The sequence below is a fragment of the Orcinus orca genome, chromosome X (genome assembly GCF_937001465.1).
Source record: "Orcinus orca chromosome X, mOrcOrc1.1, whole genome shotgun sequence".
Taxonomy (NCBI): Eukaryota; Metazoa; Chordata; class Mammalia; order Artiodactyla; family Delphinidae; genus Orcinus; species Orcinus orca.
The window spans coordinates 103,767,210-103,781,860 of record NC_064580.1 but is presented as its reverse complement, the minus strand read 5'-3'; the positions used below and the strand labels follow the sequence as shown (position 1 = coordinate 103,781,860).

The window sequence follows — 14,651 nt, the reverse complement described above, 5'->3', positions numbered from 1 at the left end:
ATACAGAATTCATAGTTATGAGATAATAAAAAATATAAGTATTGGGCTTTGACCCGGTTGCTGGCACAGAGCTTCTGAAACCCTGTAGTTTCCTAAGTGAAAAGAGCAGTAGGAGCATCTTTTGTTCCAATATTTGGTTTTTAACCCTGGTTTCTGACACAGGGCTCCTGAAACCTTTGTAATTACCTGGGTGGTAGGCGTGTCTTTTCTTTTCATGGGGCGACTCTGGGTGGGCTCCTGGATGGCTCCTAGATGGGGGCTGGTCACCAGAAAGACCAAGCCATGATTAGAAGCTTGGGATTTTCAGCCCTTGTCCCCCATTCTCTTGAAGAGGGAGAAAGGCTGAAAATGGAATTAATGTTCAATCCTGACTATGTGATAGAACCTCCACGAAATCCCAATAGTATGGGCTTCAGAGAGCATCCACATTGGTGAAGAGCTGGAGATGCCGGGAGAGTAGTGCACCTGAAGAGGGCATGGAAGCTCCACCCCCTTCCCACAGAACTCGCCCTGTGCATCTCTTGCATCTGGGTGTTCATCTGTATCCACATCATATCCTTTAATAAAACTGGCAAACGTAAGGAAGTGTTTCTCTGAGTTGTATGATGAGCTGTTCTAGCAGATTAATTGAACCTGAGGAGGGGGTCATGGGAACCTCTGATTTATAGCCGATTGGTCAGAAGCATAGGTGACCTGAACTTGCAATTAGCATCTGAAGTCGGGGTGGGGGGCATCTTTTGATACTGAACCCTTAACCTGTGGGATCTGACACGATCAAATTGTATCAGAACTGATGTGAGGGAGTTCCCTGGTGGCCTAGTGGTTAGAATTATCTGGGCTTTCACTGCCATAGCCTGGTCTGGGAACTGAGATCCCACAAGCCACCTGGCACGGCCAAAAAAAAAAAAAAAAAAAAGAATTGATTTGAATTCTCAGTCACCCTGCTGGTGTCCAAGAATTGCTTGTTGGTGTGGGGAAGCACCACCCCCCACACACATTGGATTTGTGTCCAGAACTGAAATAATAGCTAATGAGGGTTTAAAAAAATGTTGTGCCAGACTGTAAATACTGTTTTGCAATATTTTTTCGTTTAACATTATATCTGAGTTCACGCCCTTTCAGTGCACATATAGATACACATACAGAGTCAGCGCTTTCGAAGGATGTATGTCAAACACTGGTAACCTCTAGGGATGAGATTAGGTTTGGAGATGACTGATGAAAGGGAACTTTTACTTTATTCTTTTGTTTTCTTTTTAAAATAAGAGTGGGGGGCTTCCCTGGTGGCGCAGTGGTTGAGAGTCCGCCTGCCGATGCAGGGGACACAGGTTCGTGCCCTGGTCCGGGAAGATCCCACATGCCCTGGAGCAACTAAGCCCGTGCTCCACAACTACTGAGCCTGCGCTCTAGAGCCCGCGAGCCACAACAACTGAAGCTCGCATGCCTAGAGCCTGTGCTCCGCAACAAGAAAAGCCACCATGATGAGAAGCCCGTGCACCACAACAAAGACCCAGAGCAGCCAAAAAAATAAAAATAAATAGAAGACATTTAAAAAAAAAAGAATGGATTCATGTAGGATGGACCTAGAGATTATCATACTGAGTGAAGTAAATCAGACAAAGACAAATATCATATGATATCGCTTATATGTGGAATCTTTAAAAAAGGCTACAAATAAACCTATCTACAAAACAGAAACAGAGTCACAGATGTAGAAAGCACACTTATGGTTACCAAGGGGGAAGGGGGAGGAGGGATAAATAGGGAGATTGGGATTGACATATACACACTACTATATATAAAATAGATCACTAATAAGGACCTACTGTATAGCACAGGGAAATCTACTCAATACTCTGTAATGACCTATATGGGAAAAGAATCTAAAAGAGAGTGGATATCTGTATATGTATAACTGATTCACTTTGCTGTACAGCAGAAACTAACACAACAGTGTAAATCAACTGTACTCCAATAAAAATTAATTTAAAAGAAAAAAAGAATGGATTCATGTGTTACTTGTGCCATTAATAATAAATTTACATTTATAATATAATGATACAATCTTAGTGAATGGGAATTGGAATCAAAAGGGTTTGCTGTCCTTCTTAGAATGTTCTAAAATGTCAAGGCAGTTGCTTGTGTTTAACTGTGAACAAATAAAAATTTATTGTTTTGTACTAAAAAAAAAAAAGGATGACTCCTATGATTCTGATCTGTGTGACAGGCTAAATGGTGGTACCATGCTCTGAGAGGTGGGACACTGATGAAAATCAGGTTGAGGGTCAAGAGCAGGGAGGAGATGATGTATTTGTTCTTGAATTTGTTGAGTCTGTTTCTTTTGAAATATCTAAGTGGCAATGCCAGACGGGCACCTGCATACATGAGGCTGGAGCTGGACAGTTTGGGCTGGAGGTGCAAATATGTACTATATTGGACATTGTCCTTAACAATACTTTTTAATAGTCAGCAGAAAAGCATTTTACATGACTCTTTATTGTAATGATCAAAAGTGGAAGGTATATGGCCTTCCCTGGTGGCGCAGTGGTTGAGAGTCCGCCTGCCGATGCAGGGGACATGGGTTCGTGCCCCGGTCTGGGAAGATCCCACATGCCACAGAGTGGCAGGGCCCGTGAGCCATGGCCGCTGAGCCTGCGCGTCCGGAGCCTGTGCTCCGCAATGGGAGAGGCCACAACAGTGAGAGGCCCGCGTACCGGAAAAAAAAAAAAAAAAGTGGAAGGTATAACATTAGAAGTAAAACTCAGGGAAAGTGATCCTGCAAAGGTGACCAAATACACAGGTTTCAAGTGCTCTAATTTGACTGAAGAAGAGGACTTAGAGTACCCAGGAGAGTGAATGGACATCCAAGGTGTCTGACACGAAGCTTGCAGACCCAAACATGGCCTGGGAAAGGGGGAGTTGTTGTTTGTGCCTGCCTGAGATTTTTAGCTAAATTAACTAATCTAATTTACTTAATAACGAATACTTAACGGCTTTTATTATATGTCAGTACTGTTCTAAGCATTTTATAAATTTTAACATATTTCATCCTCATAATAACCCCCTAACATAGGTAATCTTATTATCATCACCTGAATTTTACAGGGAAAGAAGAAATTGGGGCACAAAGAGGTTAAGCATTTTGCCTAAGACATATAGCTAGCAAGAGACATACTGAGATTTAAACCTAAAGGGTCTGGCCCCAAGGTCCATGCTTTTTTAAAATTTATTTATTTTGGCTGTGTTGGGTCTTCATTGCAGCATGCGGACTTCTTAGTTGCAGCATGTGGTATCTAATTCCCCGACCAGGAGTCGAACCCATGCTCCCACTGGACTGGGAGGGAAGTCCCCATGCTTTTTTTTTAAGGCCAACGCACATGAATTAGGAGGTCCCAACCAGCTTTTTTTTTTTTTAAAGTATTAACTTTTTTTTTTAAATTTTATTTATTTATTTATTTATGGCTGTGTTGGGTCTTCGTTTCTGTGCGAGGGCTTTCTCTAGTTGCGGCAAGCGGGGGCCACTCTTCATCGCGGTGCGCGGGCCTCTGACTATCGCGGCCTCTCTTGTTGCGGAGCACAGGCTCCAGACACGCAGGCTCAGCAGTTGTGGCTCACGGGCCTAGTTGCTCTGCGGCATGTGGGATCCTCCGAGACCAGGGCTCGAACCCGTGTCCCCTGCATTGGCAGGCAGATTCTCAACCACTGCGCCACCAGGGAAGCCCCTAACCAGCTTTTTTAAAGGACTTTAAAAAGTTCTAAACATGGAAAAGTTCACTTGTTATACATGGAGCGCCTGCTTCGAAAGGCAAATAAGATTTAAACAATGTATTCAAGCCAAGAGAAATTTGGTGGGCCCAGCTGTCATTGCCACATACCTCATGCCATGAATTTTGCAAGTCCAGTTTACCACATGATGGGATGGAGAAAGCAATGAAGATTATGAATTTCCTCTGTGCTCACGCCTTTAATCATGAGCAGTTTAGGAGCTGTTTAGAAGAGATTGATCCCAAGTATGGTGATTTACTGAGCTGCCATCTCCAATCAAGGACTTTTTGGAATGAGTCCCCAAGTCCAATTTGTTAGACTTCCAGTGATTCACAAGCTTATATTTTCTTATGGATGTGACAAGACATCTGAACGCATTGAACTTGAAACTGCAGGGGACAAACAAAAGCTCTGTTGATTTGTTCAAGGAAATGCAGACTCCAACTGGACATGTGGATTGGGCAGATGGTGACTGGAAATCCCTCATTTTCCATCGCTGAGCCTTCTTGAGTTCAAGGCATTCATAGATTTTGAAGAGTTCTGCACTATATTCGTGGAAAATAAGTCACAATTGTGCGAAGATCCCTTCCCTGGGTGCAAGGGGAGGGGTGCAGAGGAGAGTTTAGACCACAGGATCCTGAGAGCCCAGGACTGGAGGAAGGAACCTCTTACCTTAGGCCAGATACGCAGAGTCAGGAATCTGTAAGCCAAAACAGCAAGAGCAATAACAGCATGGTCAGAGGCAGCTTCCAGGCCTGGGCCATGCTTGGCTGGTGCCAGGAATTGTTGATTGTCCTGTATTTCGTGTAGCCCGGTAGGATGCAGAGGGCCCAGGGGAGTTTAAGGCACAGTGGTGAGGTGGTCAGAAGAGGCTGATAGGTTTTATTTTTCTCTAGTATAATAGGATTTTTCCTGGCCAATGCCACGCAGCATGAGGGATCCCAGTTCCCTGATCAGGGATCAAACCCGTGCCCCCTACAGTGGAAGCACGGAGTCTTAACCACTGGACCGCCAGGGAAGTCCCTCTAGTATAATAGTTTTTGTTTTTTGGGTTTTTTTTTTTTGCGGTACGCAGGCCTCTCACTGTTGTGGCCTCTCCCGTTGCGGAGCACAGGCTCCGGACGCGCAGGCTCAGCAGCCATGGCTCACGGGCCCAGCCGTTCTGCGGCATGCGGGATCTTCCCAGACCAGGGCACGAACTCCTGTCCCCTGCATCGGCAGGCGGACTGTCAAGCACTGCGCCACCAGGGAAGCCCTAGTGTAATAATTTTAATGAGATATAATTCACACACCACACAATCCATCAGTTTCATAGGTTTTGGTGAGGACACACAATCCTTTATTTTCATAAACAAACAAAATATACTTTATTTTTTACAATTTTATTTATTTATTTATTTATGGCTGCGTTGGGTCTTCGTTGCTGCGCGCGGGCTTTCTCTAGTTGCGGCGAGCGGGGGCTACTCTTTGTTGTGGTGCGCAGGCTTCTCATTGCAGTGGCTTCTCTTGTTGCAGAGCACGGGGTCTAGGCGCACGAGCTTCAGTAGTTGTGGCACACGGGCTCTAGAGTGCAGGCTCAGTAGTTGTGGCGCACGGGCTTAGTTGCTTCGCAGCATGTGGGATCTTCCTTGACCAGGGCTCAAACTCGTGTCCCCTGCATTGGCAGGTGGATTCTTAACCACTGCGCCACCCTGGAAGCCCCAAAATATACTTTAAAAGACAATTTTATGACTGTCTTGGGAGTACAGGCAGTATTAGGTTGTCATTTATTCATTTATACATTGCTTACAACTAAATTATCAAACCCACTACTAGTGTGTGTCAACGTTCAGCTCAGTGAACTGGATTCACCCAGAATTTTGCAGGTGAACATTATCCCAACGTCTTAGGTTGGATGGCCAAGCTCTAGACAAGGTTAAGTAAGGTCCTCCTGATGCAGCTGAGGGTGTGTTCTCTTTCTTAAAACTGCCAAAATTGAAGCCCGCATCAGGAGTCTGTCTCTGAAGTCAGCATAAGACAGCCCCAGACTGAATTAGGTCTCACTGTTCCAGGTCATTTTGTTAAGTGTCAGTGTTCTACTCTTATTATTGAATCAATCAAAACTGACCAATGACCAACAACAGACTTACAAATGTGCGCTTTTGAATGAATACAGTTGGCTAAACTTTTGGGGGATGCTTTTGTATTACTGTCTCTACAGTCCATATAGTTGACCAGCCAACAAGCCATATTTCACTATTACTATCAATGTATGTAGCCTGTACATATCTCCCTCTTTTATCATGTGACCTACAATGGAAAAAATGTGGATGCCACAACCCAAGCAAACTTTCCTAAAATTTCAGTTCTCTTATTTAGATTTGTGATCAGAACTACATGGCAGGGGACTTCCCTGGCGGGCCAGTGGTTAAGAATACACCTTCCAATGCAGAGGATCTGGGTTTGATCCCTGGTTGGGGAACTAAGATCCCACACGCCGAGGGGCAACTAAGCCAGCAAGCCACAACTAGTGAGCCTGCGTGCCGCAATGAAGAGCCCATGCACGGCAGCTAAGACCCGATACAGCTAAATAAATAAATAATTAATTAATTTTAAAAGAAGAACCGCATGGCAGGCCATTTAAACCTGTCATCTCTGATAATGGCTTAGCTAGTATTTTCTCTCTGTTGTTTATGGAGGACTGATCCATTTATTTTGGAAACCTATAGAGGAGGTGGTTGGTAGATATTCTGTTACGAAAATTGAGAAGCTCGACCTCTGGTCTCACCTAAATGGAAGGTCATATGCCTTCTGGAGGTGGGCCATGAAGCTACTTATAGTGAAGCCCAGATCTTCCTCAGGAAGCTACTTTGACTATTTGCCAACAGGTCAAAAAACACTCCGTTCTGTCCCTGAGTTCTACAATATGGAGCATGACATTAATCAATAACCTGCCATAATCCTAGCAGAACCTCTGTACTATTCCAGCTCAGCAAAGGTCACATATGTCCCCTCTAAGGAGTGGGAATGGGGCATTCCATATAAAAGCAAGCTTCCAGAAAGGGTGTTTGTCCTTTCTGCTAAGATCTTACCTGCACTTGAGGCATGCTTATTTTTGCCTTGCTTACTTTTTTTCAAATTTTATTGAAGTATAGCTGATTTACAATGTTGTGTTAATTTCTTCTGTACAGCAAAGTGACTCAGTTATACATATACATATTCTTTTTCATATTCTTTTCCATTATGGTGTGTCACAGGATACTGAATATAGTTCCCTGTGCTATACAGTAGGACCTTGTTGTTTGCTTACTTTAAAAAGTACTTGCTGAGACTTCCCTGGTGGCACAGTGGTTAAGACTCCGAGCTCCCAATACAGGGGGCCTGGGTTTGATCCCTGGTCAGTGAACTAGATCCCACATGCATGCCGCAGCTAAAGAGCCCGCGTGCCGCAACTAAGACCCAGTGCAACCAAATAAACAACTAAATATTTTTTTTAAAGTACTTGCTCTTCAAAGTCCCCACGCCCCATGTCTCTGCAGGAGAATGAAAGGTTCTTAATTCTGGAACCTACTCCCCCACCTGCAATATACACATCCATGCTCACCCTTTTTTTTTTTTAATTAATTAATTTAATTTATTTATTTTTGGCTGCATTGGGTCTTTGCTGCTGCGTGCGGGCTTTCTCTACTTGTGGTGAGCAGGGGCTACTCTTCGTTGTGGTGCGCGGGCTTCTCATTGCGGCGGCTTCCCTTGTTGCGGAGCACGGGCTCTAGGTGCGCAGGCTTCAGTAGTTGTGGCTCGCGGGCTCTAGAGCGCAGGCTCCGTAGTTGTGGCACACGGGCTTAGTTGCTCCGCGGCATGTGGGATCTTCCCAGACCAGGGCTCAAACCCGTGTCCCCTGCATTGGCAGGCAGATTCTTAACGACTGTACCACCAGGGAAGCCCCACCCTTGGTTTTTGACTCTAGCTCAAGATAATGGACTCACACCACTGGAACCCACCTCTGAACCTTTGCTGACCATCTGGCATTTCTCCACCCATTTCTGGTTACTAGTGTTTTCTTCTTAGACCTCAGCTTGATGAGATGATCATTGCCTTTGTCTTGTTCGCCCAACTCCTACTGCCATTCAGGCCTCAACTTAGTTATCACTACCTCTGGAAAGCCTTACTTAATTACCAGAATTAGGTCCCCATCCCCTGAGGGCCCCGTAGCACCCAGTGGTTCTCTTTATCACGTTGTATTATAATAGCCTGTATGTCTTTCCCTCCACGCCCACCTAGACTGTAAGTTCCATAATAGCACTTGTTCACTGCTGTATCCCCAGCGTTATGTACAGTGCTCTGTAAACCTTTATTGAATAAACAAATAAGTGAATTCATTCCACTGGCTTCCCAACCCTGGAAACCCTGGCCGTATCCATTTTTTTTTCTTTTCTTGCGGTACGCGGGCCTCTCACTGTTGTGGCCTCTCCCGTTACGGAGCACAGGCTCCGGATGCACAGGGCCAGCGGCTGTGGCTCACGGGCCCAGCCGCTCCATGGCATGTGGGATGTTCCCGGACCGGGGCACGAACCCGTGTCCCCTGCATCGGCAGGCAGACTCTCAACCACTGCACCACCAGGGAAGCCCTGGCCGTATCCTTGACTTGATCCTGCAGCTGGTGATTGACACTATGGGATGTCTGATTTTAAGTAACATGAATTACCCATGAGCAGGCTTGGTTGAATTAGCTGCAAGTCAATATGGCCTGAGGTGAATGAATCTACTTTATCAAGTTATTTAATATTGACCAGTTGAGTATGGAAAATATGTGCTAAAGTCAATGGTTACAATTTTACTTTACTTACTTCTATTAGGAGCAAAATACTAGGTCTGATTATCTCTTGAGGTCCTTCTCGGCAGGTGATGATAGAATCACGTCACTAGCTTACTAAAAGTCCCTGAATGTCTTATTTGCCGTGGTAGGGAGAATATCTGTGCAGGTGATTGAAACGCAGATTCAAATTATTGGAGTAGAAATTTTAAAAGAGAGGGCAGGCTCTTGGCAAGTACCTTCTGTCTCAGTATGATATCTGAAATAATGAGTTGAAAAGATGAGGTTAGAGGTGTTACCTGGCCACCAGAAGAACTCACAAGATGGTTAGTACCTTGGTGGATTCACTAAGAGCCACAGTCTGTTCATCACCTTTGAGATTTAAAACACCTCAGCCTCAGGAAAGCTAGTTCATGAGAGCCAATTTCACATAAATCAAAGCAGAGGGCCAATTTACTAATTCACAAAGAAGGGCAGAACACCAAGGGAAAAAATCATAAAGGGAAATACTGATAGATTTTGACTGTACAAATATTTTAAACTTCTTTCCACAAAAGTCTGCTATAAATAAATGACAGTGTTAATATCCATATATATAAAGAGCTCATATGAATTAACAAGGAAAAAAGTGTTCCAGTATAAAAGCAGGCAAAGGACACGTACAAGAAATTGACAAAAGAAAAAGGTAACTGATAAATATTTCAATGCTTTCTGCCGTTGGTGGTGTGCTGGAGCCTACTTGCAGGGCTTGAGAACGCACTCACATTGAGAGCTTGAAATCAGTTGTGGTGAGAATATTTACACCACGGAAATAAGCAAATGCTGCATATCAGGGTTGCTTTTTTCTTTTTTTTCCTTCTCAGAGAACCAGCTGTCAAACATTTAGCAGCACATTACTGCACATCTTCTATCACTCTCTCACCTGGATCCTTTCCAACAACATTCAAACCTTCGCAGGTCTTTTCTGCCATCTTTAAAGAAACTCCAACCTCCCACATCCTTCTCTAGCTACCATCTCTGTTTTCCTTCACAGCCAAACTTCCCCAAATAACTGACTATATTTCCTGAATCCATTTAGTCATTTCCCAATCGTTCTTCCACACGCTCAAGCCATTTTTTGCCACCATGTCTCCCCTGAAACAGCTCTTGTTGAGCTCAATGACCTCCATGGACCCTAAAGTCTGTGAACAGTTTTCCCTTACTTCCTTTGACCTCTTGGCAGTATTCAATTCTGTTGACGACCTTCTTGAAATCCTCTTGTCCTTGGGCTTCGGCAGCCCATGATCCTGGTTTACCTCCAACCTCTCTAGTTTCTCCTTTGCAGTTCCCTTCTCAGGTTCTTCTTCTCGAAATGCTGGTGTTTTTCAGGGATCAGTCTTGGGTCCTTTCTTTACTTTCTCCCTAGGTCATTTCATTTATTCCCATGGCTTTACACACTACCTATACACCAATGACTTCTAGATTTATAGCTCTGGTCCTGGCCCCTCTTCTGGGAGCTCCAGTTGCCTACTCGACATCTTCCCCTTCAATGTCTCAAAAGCATCTCAAACTCAAGCTAATCCCAAACTGGAGCCAAAGACTTTCTCTCTCTTCCTCGAACCTGAGGTTCTCCAGTGTTCCCCATTTCAACGAATTGCAGGACCATATAAGTCAGAAACTTAAGAGTCAACTTCGGCATATCTGTCTTCCTCGTCTCCCACATCACCAAATCTGGGTTGTCTTTACCTTCTAAATAGCTCCCCAATAAGTTCTCTTCTCTCCATCTCTACTTCTACTGCCCTAGTACAAGCCTCCATGATCTTTCAGCTGGAAGACTAAAAAAGCCTCCTAACGGTTTTTTCTTTTTTTCTTTCTTTCTTTTTTTGGCTGTGCCGTGCAGCATGTGGGATCTTAATTCCCAGACCAGGGATCGAACCTGTGCCCCTGCAGTGGAAGCTCCGAGTCCTAACCAGGACCGCCAAGGAATTCCCCTAACTGGTTTTCTGCCTCCATTTTCTTCTCTTCAATATGCTCTCCATACTGAAGCCAAGGAACTTTTCAAAACACGAGTCTGATCATGCCACACTCCTGTCACAAACTCCTCAGTGGCTCCCATTGCTTAGGGTAAAAAAGTCCAAACAGCTCTGTACAATGGCCAAGGGCCCTGATTATCTGGCTCTGTGCCTATGTCTGCAGCCTCATTTCATTCCCCTCCAGTCTGTCTGTACTCCAGGAACACCAGCTTCCTTTCCGCTTCTTTTTTTTTTTTTCCTTTCCGCTTCTTGAACAGAGCCTTCGAACATGCTCTTTCCTTTGCCTGGAATGCCCTTCTCACTCCCGTCCTCCCTTCACCTAGCTGACTCTTATTTAATCCGCAGATCTCGATTTAAACATCACTTCCTCCACGAAGCCTCCTACACTGACAAGCTAGACTAAGTCAAATCTGCACCGCCCCCCCAATAAGTATGTCCTTAATTGCTCTTACTGCAGTTTTATTTCTTCATTTTATGTGTGTGATTATTTGATGTTTGTCTGTCCTCCCTACTAGATCATAAGCTCCATGAAGGCCAGGACCAAGTTTGTTTTTACTCACCAATGATCTCCAGCACCTAGTCTAAGACTTGGCACACAGTGGGTTATCTATTAATATTTGTGAGATTAATGAATCAGGGATCCCTGTGTACAGAAAATACGTAAAACTAAGCCAGCTAGTATTTCTCCTTTTGTTATATCTTCCAAGAAGCTAAGAATCCTATTTAAAGCTTAATCATGGCAATTATATCAACCCACTAGATTCAGCATATCTGAATTCTCCTTTTTGATACCGATGTTCTATTCCCAGTTTATTGATCCATAAAATCTGTTTTGGAATAAGACGCTGTGCGTGTGTGTGTGTGTGTGTGTGTGTGCACATGTACGCGAGCACACGCCTACATGTGCACATGTATATGAATGCAAAGCTAAATCAATACCTAAATGCAAAGCATTGACAGATTGATAAAAAAAGACTTCACCTTAACCGATGACTAATGGTGGTGATGGTGAGGCCAGTATCTCACTGAGTGTCGTTACCATCTTGATTCCATCTATGTGGCTCATTTCAATCCTTTCACAGTGCTGGTGGCTCATCTGTGGAAGACTGCAGGGTCACTGGGTAGAGACCTTCTTTCTCTAGATTCTGTACCATGTCTAGGGGCTGTGGGTGAATGTCATTCAACTCACAGAACTTATTGTCTTTTTAAACCTTCTTTTATCTCGTGAAATGTAACACATATCCCAAAGAGTTCCTAAAGCAGAAAGATAAAGCAAAAATCAATATTTATAAAGCAAACACCCATGTGATCACCACTAGGTTAAGAGCTAGAGCCCTGGGGGAATTCCCTGGCAGTCCAGTGGTTAGGACTCGGCGCTTTCACTGTCGTGGCCCAGGTTCGATCCCTGGTCGGGGAACTGAGATCCTGCAAGCCGCACGGCGCAGCAAAAAACAAAACAAAAGAAAAAGAAAACAGAAATAGAGCATTGTATTTATTGTCTATGCTTCATATTGGATACTGCCTTAAGACACATTTGTTATTTACTATTTGACTTTTAGTGCATATATATCTCGTCTCCCCAGTTAGACAGGAACTTCCTTCAGAACAGAAGCCATACCTCATATTTCTCTCTACCTCTCCCAGTGCCTAGTGCAGTGCCCTGGTAGGTACACAACGCATTTGACATGATTACACATCTTAGACTAACTCTGTGATTCTGGGAAGACCACTGAGGACTAATTGTGGTGAACAAGAATTGTTTGAGGGGGACTTCCCTGGTGGTCCAGTGGCTAAGACCTGGCACAGCCAAAAAGAAAAAAAAAAGAATTGTTTGAGGAAACACAAGATTGTATCATTTGTCTAAGTCTATGTGTACAAATCAGGGTCTAAGGACAATTAGTATCCCTGATATGGGCAGTGTGCCCAGCCTTCTCTTGAGTTCTGGCTCTTGCCCAACAGAGAAAGCCAGCCTAGGACTATGGCAGTAGCCTCCTAACTGGTCTCCCTGTCTTTGGTCTTGCCCTCATTCAATGAGTTCTTCTGTGGTGACTCAAGTGTGCTGTGTAAACATAGATCTCACTGCCATGTCACTGCTCAATAACCTTTACATGGTGGTTCTCCAGCTGCGATGCACCTCACAACCACCTGGAAATCTTCTTACACACCCATACTTCTACCAAACAAAGATTCTGTCTCGGCAGGTCTGTGGTGGGGTCTAGGCCTTGGCCTCTATAAGAAGCAGTAAGGGTGATTCTGATGCAGCTCAGGTACCGTCCACCAAGAAACACTGCTGCAAAGGCTCTTTATTCCCTACAGGGTGAAACCTCAGCATCCTTAGCAGGGCACACAAGGCCCTTAATGGGTGGCCCATTTTAAAGCAGACTCTCTTCCCTCCATGCTACTCCAGTCCCGTGTCACTGTCACCATCATTTCTTGCCTGAACTGCTACAACAGTGTTCTGGTTCCTGAGTCCTAATCGCTTCAATTGCTCTCTGCTCCAATCTTCTCCCCAACCTGGAGCCAGAGTGACCTTTCAAAATTGCAAATGTATTCATATCGCCCCCCTGCTCAAAACCCTTCGGTGGTTCCTCACCATCTAATGGACAGTTTCTCCAACTGGTTCAGGTGGCATGGCAGCTGGAAGTCATGATGGTCTTTCTAGAATGCCAGGAAATAATTGATATAGGATATCGCATCATATGAAATAGAACACTTTTCAAAAGAACACTTCTGCTAGCAGAAAATACGTCTACATTATGTGTGTGCAACACAAAATCATAGCCACAAGCACAGATGTCCATGAAAAAAAATAAACTGTTGAATTAAGCATAATCAGTCTTGGGATTGTCTTTAATATTCTTTTGCTACATGTTCATTCATTTTGTTGCTTGCTAGCAGATAAGAAGGAGCATCTGTCAAAGACTGAGCAAAACTTTATGGTTAAAAAAATTAAAATAGAGAAGTTTCTACCCATTAACTGATTTGTTTTTCACTGTGCGCATCCGTCTCATTTGCACCGGGCCTGGTTCCAGAACGAGCAGGCGTTGTCCCTGGAGAGCACAGCTCGAGAATCCCTACTCTGGAGCATGAAGGCTAAGCTCTTTGGCATATGACCAATGTGCCCCTTCCAGCTCTGACCCCACCTTCTCTTCCAGCCGCATTTACAACCGCTCTCCTCTCCTCCACCATTCCCTCTGGCCAAGAGTTGGAATTCCCTAAATGTTCTGTCCTTTTCTTCTGTGGTTTTACATATAGTGTTCTTCTACTGTTCCCCCCACCCCTTGATGGCCAGATAAGCTACTACTCTTTCCCCCCACCCCTTGATGGCCAGATAAGCTACTACTCTTTCTTCAAGATTCAATCCAAATGGGTCTTTTTTTTTTTTTTTGGCCACACCGCACGGGCATGTGGGCGCTTAGTTCCCCGACCAGGGATCGAACCCACGCCCCGGAAGCGTGGAGCCCCAACCACTGGACCACCATGGAAGTCCCCAAATGGGTCTTGAGGTGCCTTCCCTCACCTCTCTGGGTCTCCACCTCTCCAAGGTCTTGCTCCTGACTGATTATATCACTTATCACGTTACTGGTTGTTTGTGGAACCATCATCTGGCACCTGGCCTGGGCGCTCCCTCAGGTCATGGCAAAGGTGCTTGTCACCCATTTTTCTTGAGTCCTCTGGCACTGAGCACAGTGGCTGATATGCAGCTCATATTTGTGGAATGAAGAGTAAAATTTCAAAGGAAGCAAAGTTTATCTTTAGAAACTTCCAGCTCCCTACAGGGGTCCCCTCTCCATCTTTCTGGTACCTCTTCTCCAACCCTAGGCACTCTGTACTCTCATGCTGCCCACTGGTAGAAATCCACCAGGATCTGCCATTATCGCTACAGCCCAGGCTTCAGAATTTTCCCTCAATATCCTGCCAAACTTTACCCAGTCCTTTGTCCCATCCCTCCATGGCTAGATTTCAGATAAACCAGTGGTTCTCAAACCTTAGCATAAATTAGAATCCCCTGGAGGACTTACTTATTCAAAGGGTCCCAGTCCTCAAGGTTCTGATTCAGTAGGTCTGTCTGGCCTGGGGCC

The 14,651-nt window shown here is 44.7% G+C and overlaps 1 long non-coding RNA gene across 1 annotated transcript; it reads right to left on the bottom strand.

Moving 5' to 3' along the window:
- Nucleotides 1-5,146: 5,146 nt before the first annotated feature.
- LOC117203660 (uncharacterized) lies at nucleotides 5,147-13,277 on the bottom strand. The gene is made up of 4 exons (XR_004486514.2): nucleotides 13,163-13,277; nucleotides 11,551-11,823; nucleotides 8,592-8,816; nucleotides 5,147-5,456 (listed from the first exon to the last, which is right to left on the bottom strand). It is a non-coding gene; the product is annotated as an uncharacterized LOC117203660 (long non-coding RNA).
- Nucleotides 13,278-14,651: the final 1,374 nt, after the last annotated feature.